We start from the raw sequence: 9192 nt of genomic DNA on the forward strand, positions 1-9192 counted from the left end.
TTCCCCTATCTCGTGTGGGACAGGGACTTTTTAATTCTAGTAATTTATTCATATTTTTTATTATTATCATTCTTCTCTTTCATATATCATCTTATCTGTCGTACTGTTTCTTTCATTCTACAATTTTCCCAGTCTTTCTCTTTCATTCCATTAGCCCTACATCCATCCTCAACCACAACATTCTAGGTTTCATTACTATTTTATTTTGCAACATTATTTATTGTTCAAATATTTAACACGTATTTTCTTTGTATATATCATCTTATAAAATATTATGCTCTTTATTACACTATTTTTGGTACTACTATATTCCCTCATATTATTTTACAGGATAATTGAAAAGAGGTCTAATGTTTTTTTAACTTTTTTTCTGACAAAACGGGAATATGACAAAGTTTCCTATAAAGGTTAATTGGCAGAAGTCATTGACCTTTCGCAATTCAACAGAAAATTTCTATTTTTCAGAGTGATCACTTTAAAAAGAGTAATTAAAAATTGCAGCGACTTATTTAACTTTTTAAGTTTATTGTAGACAAATGAATTATATATTTATTTATTTAAACACTTCTAATACGATGTATGTTACCCATTCAGGTGGTGGTCATACAAGAGGAAGAAAAGACAATCAAAATGAGAAATAAAATTACAAAGAAGATAAAAAACTAAAAAATATACTAATGGCTACTATTAACTATAATTACATATAAATATAATTATAAAACTATTTATACAGATATAACAAATAATAAAATCGTGATTATTCCGTCAGCTTGTTAAGTGACAGCTGTCGAACCTTCGCTTTGCGCAACGATTCCTGATCATCCTGATGTGAGAGAAGAATAGATTAGGTGCCCTGGTTACGAACTGAAATTACGCTGTTCATACACCCTTTAAAGTTTTTACATCTAAAACCGATCACCTTGTATATGATACTTTAGATTTAACCCTTAAATGCATGACTTTTATTTTGTACTTTAAAAAATATGCATATATATCTTTCAGATAAGTACACTACAATACAGGGATTAAGACTATATATATATATATATATATATATATATGTATATTCTTAATCCCTGTATTTGTATGTATTTTTGTATGCTGTATCATAATAAAATAAAAACCAAAAAAATTGTCTAAAAAATTTAAAATAACATTTAGGGGTGGACCACCCTTATCACTTAGGGGTATGGAAAATAGATAGTAGCCGATTCTCAGATATACTGAATACGCATGTTAAATTTGGTAAAAATCGGTCGAGCCGTTTCGGAGGAGCTCATTTACTACTTATGCCGTTTAATTGGTATATTGCAGTTTTTCATCATTATGCATTTAAGGGTTAATGTTTCTGTGTTCTTTAGGTTTAATATTCACTTACTTGCCCTCCATCGTTTATTCTTCAGCAGACTGTAGATCGTGTTGGAGTCGGACATGTCCCTCTGAACAAAAAAATTTGGATTCTATTCAAAAATATCAGTAACTACATATCAACCTTTTTTATGTTTTTTAATACTTTATAGATTTAATTGTCTAAACAATAGAAAACTGTGTAGAAGTTTGAACATATTTAGTAATACGGTGATTAATCAAAATTTTGACTTTAACAGGGAATTCCCGGTGAACTTTCACATTTGACAGGTCAGCCGATTCAACTTTATATTTTTTTTATGGCCCCCGCTATTGGTGCCCTGTCGTATCCCTATCTTTGGTGGGACAGGGACTTTATGGGCAATTTCATTTATTCACATAATTATTTTTTATTTTCATCTCCTACTTTCATACTTCACATAATCTTTCATTCTATTCTTTTATGCCACAATTCTGCTTTCTTTCCCTTTTGCTCTGTTTACCTCTTTTCATTTTACATTTTCTTAATTTCTATTTTTATTGTATCTCAACTTTATATTATCTATAATAGCTACAACTGTCATAAAGAGAACGTTCTCAAGAGAGGGTCCTAACATCCCAACATCCCTTTACCGGGGGCGGCTTAACCTATAGTGCAGGGTGTGCAATACACCCGGGTGCCGCCGTCTCAGAGGACGCCGCGGCGCTCCCTGATACAGCTAAGAGCATCGTCTTGAACCATCATGGTACAACAATGATATGACAGAAGCTGCCAGCTAGCGTGGTGGCGTCAGTTATCAAACGCGAGCGCCTATGGGCGGAATCTTTTCCGAACATTTTGTTTCAACTCGAGATAAACCTTATTTCACGGCTGCGACACATAAATTCGATACATTTCGCTGTCCATAAAACTTAAAACTCAAAACGAAACTTTTATCGCGTTCGCAGCTTAGTTTCACAGCAGAGATGTGCTACAGGCATAAAATCACGTGTTATTCTGCCGTCATAAGAAGAAAGGCCGTAACTAATACCATACTGTAAGCTATACTTTTAAAATAGCATGTTGGAATACAAAAAAACTTTTTTGTTACGACGGCAAAGTTAATAGTTATAGCAGGGGGGGAGGCAGGTCTAGGGGGCGCCAAGGTTACATAGCACAAGGGCGCTACACTAGATATAGCCGCCCCTGTCCTTAACTAAGTGATTTTAATGTAAGCTAGTAGGGAAAACTTCTATCATTACTATCAGGATACAAAAGAATCTCCAACAACGCTCTCCCAATCCTAAATGTCTGTAAAAAGATCACAAAAAACACTCACAACTCGTATCCTGTTGGTTGAGCGTATCTCATTCGCAACCGCCTGTCTGACGTCTTGAGCTGATCGCATTGTAAACTGGAACATTCAACATTTGCACTGACAAACAAATAGACGAATTTATTAAGCACAGAGTTACACCAATTATTTTTATTTTCACAACATTCAAAATTACATAAGAACCTACTGCTACACAAAACATTATACACAAGGACATTTTAAATTACTCTTTGTTACGTTCTGTGTTAGATAGTACTTAAAGTTAACAAAAAAATTAAAACAAATCGATCCGACTACAAAATTATAATCATTTGTAGATTTTCATAAAATTTTTAGTTTGTAAATGGAACAGATGTAACAGCTTCTAAGGAGCAATGGAGACTGTTATGAACAATGATATGACAGAAGCGGCCAGCCAGCGCGGCGGCAGCAGATTATAATCATTTGTAGATTTTCATAAAATTTTTAGTTTGTAAATGGAACAGATGTAACAGTTTCTAAGGAGCAATGGAGACTGTTATGAACAATGATATGACAGAAGCGGCCAGCCAGCGCGGCGGCAGCAGATTATAATCATTTGTAGATTTTCATAAAATTTTTAGTTTGTAAATGGAACAGATGTAACAGCTTCTAAGGAGAAATGGAGACTGTTATGAACAATGATATGACAGAAGCGGCCAGCCAGCGCGGCGGCAGCAGATTATAATCATTTGTAGATTTTCATAAAATTTTTAGTTTGTAAATGGAACAGATGTAACAGCTTCTAAGGAGCAATGGAGACTGTTATGAACAATGATATGACAGAAGCGGCCAGCTAGCGCGGCGGTAGCAGATTATAATCATTTGTAAATTTTCATAAAGTTTTTAGTTTGTAAATGGAACAGATGTAACAGCTTCTAAGGAGCAATGGTAACTGTTATGAACAATAACATGACAGAAGCGTCCAGCCAGCACGGCGGCAGCAGATTATAATCATTTGTAGATTTTCATAAAATTTTTAGTTTGTAAATGGAACAGATGTAACAGCTTCTAAGGAGCAATGGTAACTGTTATGAACAATAACATGACAGAAGCGTCCAGCCAGCGCGGCGGCAGCAGATTATAATCATTTGTAGATTTTCATAAAATTTTTAGTTTGTAAATGGAACAGATGTAACAGCTTCTAAGGAGCAATGAAGACTGTTATGAACAATGATATGACAGAAGCGGCCAGCCAGCGCGGCGGTAGCAGATTATAATCATTAGTAAATTTTCATAAAATTTTTAGTTTGTTAATGGAACAGATGTAACAGCTTCTAGGGAGCAATGGACACTGTTATGAACAAAATTTCGAGGTGACATCGAATTATAATCACGAGATCCACATAAACATCAGGGTCACCGACGTAGTTCGAAAAATTCCACGTCTAAAGTGGCAGTGGGCGGGGCATATCGCCTGGGCAACTGGCGGCCGTAGGGATGGAAAGTTTCTAGAGTAGCGACATCATCGCTTAACATCAGGTGAGACAAAGGCGAAATGCTAAAAAATGATATAAACGATTAAAAAAGATGGAACCAGATTACTGTGCTAAACACCGATTAATGCCAAACACGGAGTCACTCTGTGTTTGGCACTAATCGGTGTAGCATAACTCCTGAAGATACCCCGTGGAGGAGTAAACACGTGTTGAGTGAATTAAGGGTGGCAGTTGTGTGATTCGCATTGTTTGCCGCATACGCATTTATCAGCGGGCCGCCGTTAGGGCGGTGCACTTTGTTGCACGACTACCACTGCATGTACGGAAGTGGCTAAATATTGGTCCTTTTCTTACTTAGGATGGATTTCCGCGAGGTAACGCCTGATTCCATTAAATATTTAGGATTACTGTGCTACTCTTTAAAACACAAATTTTCATTATATACATAAAAATAATATCGTTTTACCCGATAGATCTTATTTCACTTATTTCGTATGTCTAGTTACTTTCAGAATTTTACGTCTTTTTGATAAATAATTATATTGTCTGTACAGTTCCCGTCATCATTATTCCAGCCATAAAAAGCCCACAGCTGGACATAGACCTTTCCATAGACTTCCAATAGGACCTCCAGTCTTTAACAATGTCGCATCACCAAATATAAAATACTTCCATATAAAATTTATTCTCCTATACATCACAATTATTAATATTAAATTGGACTTGAACTAAGTACAATATAAATGAATCAATAAATAACGACATACTTACTGTTTCATTTGACACTAGACCGGATATTCGCTGAAAATAATAATGTTGTACTGTTTATTTTGTTTTCACATTCGTTCCTCTCTCGTTCCTTTTAATATCTTCCACACATATACCTTTTTATCCCTACACGTTATCTTGCATTTCTTTTCTTATCTTTACTTTCGTACATCGTCTTACCATCGCATTCTCTACAGTAACCAACATTTATATTGGGTTGTTTGTTTTTGGTTTTACATTTATTAATCTAAGTTAAATTTCAATTTTGTTTTGTTTCCTATTTGTCTAGTCTACATCAGTTTTATTTTAGTCTACTTTTAAAATGATCACAGTTTATTATCACTATACTTTCTTTTTTGATATATTTCAATTATACCCTATATTTATCGGCTCTAGTCTAGGAAGGTCTGGCAACTATCCTTACATGTCATTGTTTTAAGAACAAACCTTGTGCGTCTTGCTGTGCTGTTTCATTTTTGCTTCAAGGTCATGCGTGAGATGGTATACGCTGGTCTGGTCGTCAGCCGGCGGTGTTATTGTCACAGACGGAAGCTGTTGTAAAAATTCTCTCAATCAACCCACTGTATTGAAAGATAAAATCGTATCTCGGAATTTCCTTTTAATACCCACGACACGCATTTTGACAGCGAAATATTTTGGACTAGCAGCATAATGTATTGAGAAATCCGATTGCTTCGTTAATCAGAGAAACAGTTTCAATGCAGTTGCTTTTTATATCCTCAATAATGATTTTTTTTACAAGTGTTTATCATACAATAATAAATTTTCAATAATCAAGTGAGAGATTGAATTACACAGTGTAGAACATCCTACTACATTATAGACATATGACAGGAAATTTGTGGAAGAAGCCTATATACAGCAGTGGAGGTTCTAATGCTGAAATTGTGATAATTAATCAATGGATTTTACGAGCTCACGTCAATATATACCATCAGACACCAGACAGATAGACGCCTTATTCGTCATGTGTCTAAGACAAACGACCCAATTCGTTCTAAGCACAAGGATCTAAATCTTAGATACAAACCCTCAAGTGCCAGGTGAAGATTTGTGAAATTATCTTTAACTTAAGTTAAAGTTTAAGTTACGTGGACGCAGACAAACATGAGCTAATGTTTTTTTTATAATGATCTCCGTTCTAGGTGGCCACGCGTTTCCCCTACTGTGTGTGGGTTAAAAACGTTACAATATCGGGTTAAATAATTTTTTGAGTATTTATATTTCTCCTCTCGTTCTTCACGATTTCTTTTAATCATCACATTTTGTACTTCGCACATCACCTTATTTCTCTCATCTACATTCCTTGTTTAATCTTTTATTTGTGATTTTAATTTTTATTTATTTATTAAATTACATCGCTTGTTGACTTGATATTTTATAACATGGATTACTATGTTAACATAAGTAGTTGAAAGCTTGCATCAGGAAATTTTAATGGTACCTTACTCGCGATCTTCCGCGGCGATGGTATCAGCGTTGTCTCGATCTTGAGCAGGCACCACACGTCCAGGACCCCCACCTCTTCGCCCGAGTCCAGTGCATCTGTCACCATTCGACTGCTCAGCATTTCAGGTCCTGCCACCTTGACAGATTGGGCCAAACGAACTTCAGAATATGAATCCTTATCATATATTTTCTTTAGTTTATTGTACCAATAACATGACATTTCTAAATAACAACGCAATCCATAAGGCTTATTACAATTTTTATTTTGAAATTTTTCAACTATGTTGTGACTTCAGAATGACGCGATTTTTTAAAGAACAACTCTTAAAGGTTCTCTCCTGAAAAGTAACTTCTAATCACAGGCTCTCGAGACCAGAAAAAGTAGAAGACCGGTATCGTAAGACACCCTCCGGGTATACTTCTCATCGTGGCGGAGAGGATTAGTAGTAGTCAATCGGTGAAGCTAAGAGAAACCTACATGGCCGTCCCAAGATGTAAAACTGGCTCGAGGTGACCGACCTGAGTGGGCACTCTTTAAAGTTCAACCCAACTTCTGGTCTTTGATATTTAATGGAATAAAGCGTTATTTTGCGGAAGTCCATCTTAAGTAAGAAAAGGACCAATATTTAGCCACTTCCGCACATACAGTGGTAGTCGTGCAACAAAGTGCACCGCCCGCCTGCCTATCACTCTGTTTGGCACTAATCGGTGCAGCATAACTCCTGAAGATGCTCCGTGGAGGGGTGAAACACGTGTTGAGTGATGTAACGGTGGCAGTTGTGTAATTCGCATTGTTTGCCGCATGCGCATTTATCAGCGGACTGGCGGGCGGTGCACTTTGTTGCACGACTACGACTGCATGTGCGGAAGTGGCTAAATATTGGTCCTTTTCTTACTTAGATAGATCTAGAGATAAACACCATCTCCAATTTGAGGAACATCGTATGTATTTACTCAATGCAAATCCAACATCACCAATCATCATCTGGTGGGTATATAAAAGCGTTTTCCTTATGTTAAAGAAATATGTAAAAAGAGACATCATAAGATAAGTAAGTTCATTAGCCATGAGAGGAAACCAGTTGCTTGATGCTGTTTGATCATAGATGTAAATTTGTGTATCAGTCTATATGTTTACTATATATTCCTAAATATATCTCGTCTCTAAAAGACGAACAATAGGATTGGTTCTAAGTTTAAAAAGCCTAGTAATCGACACTTACATACACCAGGGACCTGAATTTTTAAAATTCTATAATGTTACCTTGAAAATATGCGTAGACACAAACATGGAGACCAAAAAGATTATATTGCATTGAGCTTACTTGATGCTGTTTGGTCATAGATGTAAATTTGTGTATCATACTATGTGTTTTTATATATTCCTAAATATATCTCGTCTCTAAAATACGAACAATAGGATTGGTTCAAAGTTTAAAAAGCCTTGGAATCGACACTTTAAATACACTAGGGACCTGAAGATCTATAATGTTACCTTGAAAATATACGTAGACACAAACATGGAGACCAAAAAGATTATATTGCATTGACGTTGCTTGATGCTGTTTGATCATAGATGTAAATTTGTGTATCAGTCTATGTGTTTTTATATATTCCTAAATATATCTTGTCTCTAAAAGACGAACAATAGGATTGGTTCCAAGTTTAAAAAGCCTTGGAATTGACTCTTTAAATACACTAGGGACCTGAAGTTCTATAATGTTACCTTGAAAATATACGTAGACACAAACATGGAGACGAAAAAGATTATATTGCATTGACGTTGCTTGATGCTGTTTGATCATAGATGTAAATTTGTGTATCAGTCTATATGTTTACTATATATTCCTAAATATATCTCGTCTATAAAAGACGAACAATAGGATTGGTTCTGAGTTTAAAAAGCCTTGTAACCGACACTTACATACACCAGGGACCTGAAGTTCTATAATGTTACCTTGAAAATATGCGTAGACACAAACATGGAGACGAAAAAGGTTTTATTGCAATGTCAGGCTTTTCTTGCATGTTTAAAGATACCTTACTACTATCAATATGTAAATCTGTTTGTATCAGAGATGCATTTGTTTCTTACCAGCGCAAGAGACATGTCGGCGCGTCGGTTGGCATGAGAGAGAGCGTCGCGCAGAGGCAGACAGCAACTCGCGAACACCTCCGAAGGCTTCTCCAGTTCGCAAATGTTCAACGTCATATCTTCCTATAACCGCGAATGTATTTACCCACAGTGGCATAACCTCGTAGATATAATGTAATATCTTACTCTACATATGAAGCAAATATTGTTACACAGTACAATTAGCTTTAAATGCGTAGCTGAATTATCAGCAAAGAGCTTTAAAACTTTTCCACCTATTTCAAATCACACTATATAAAATGATTAATCTTAAATATGTATATACTCAATAATTTCTGACAGTGTACTCTGCAAGGACAGACAGTAAATAATAATTATTTTTAATACGTAGTAATCACAATTTTAGAAACCATTTTCTTACAATAATATCATTACGCTGTTAATTCCGTAACCTTTGACTTTTGGATTGAAAGTAAATAAACTAGAGTACCCGGCGATAAATATTGCACATCGGTGTTTGAAAAAAGACAATCGGTTAATTTCAGCTTCGTAGAGCACTATCTCTGTCCCACACTACCTATGTGACGTTTTGTCTGTCGTATTTTGTACGACAGAGATAACGCTCTACGAAGCCGAAATTAGCCGATTTTCTCTTTCCATAGGTCGATGTGCACACCCGCAAAGTCTTTGCACCTACACATATATAATCATCATGTATAACGAAATAAAAGCTCTCCTG

The 9192-nt window shown here is 35.7% G+C and overlaps 1 long non-coding RNA gene across 1 annotated transcript; it reads right to left on the minus strand.

Annotated features, from left to right (window-relative positions):
- Positions 1 to 1376: 1376 nt before the first annotated feature.
- On the minus strand, positions 1377 to 4935 carry LOC137926560 (uncharacterized). The gene is made up of 3 exons (XR_011107713.1): positions 4892 to 4935; positions 2667 to 2741; positions 1377 to 1439 (listed from the first exon to the last, which is right to left on the minus strand). It is a non-coding gene; the product is annotated as an uncharacterized lncRNA (long non-coding RNA).
- Positions 4936 to 9192: the final 4257 nt, after the last annotated feature.

This window comes from Battus philenor, unplaced genomic scaffold (assembly GCF_028537555.1).
Source record: "Battus philenor isolate CCGP_79_NKW_IND1 unplaced genomic scaffold, ilBatPhil1.0.hap1 SCAF_3, whole genome shotgun sequence".
Classification (NCBI taxonomy): domain Eukaryota; kingdom Metazoa; phylum Arthropoda; class Insecta; order Lepidoptera; family Papilionidae; genus Battus; species Battus philenor.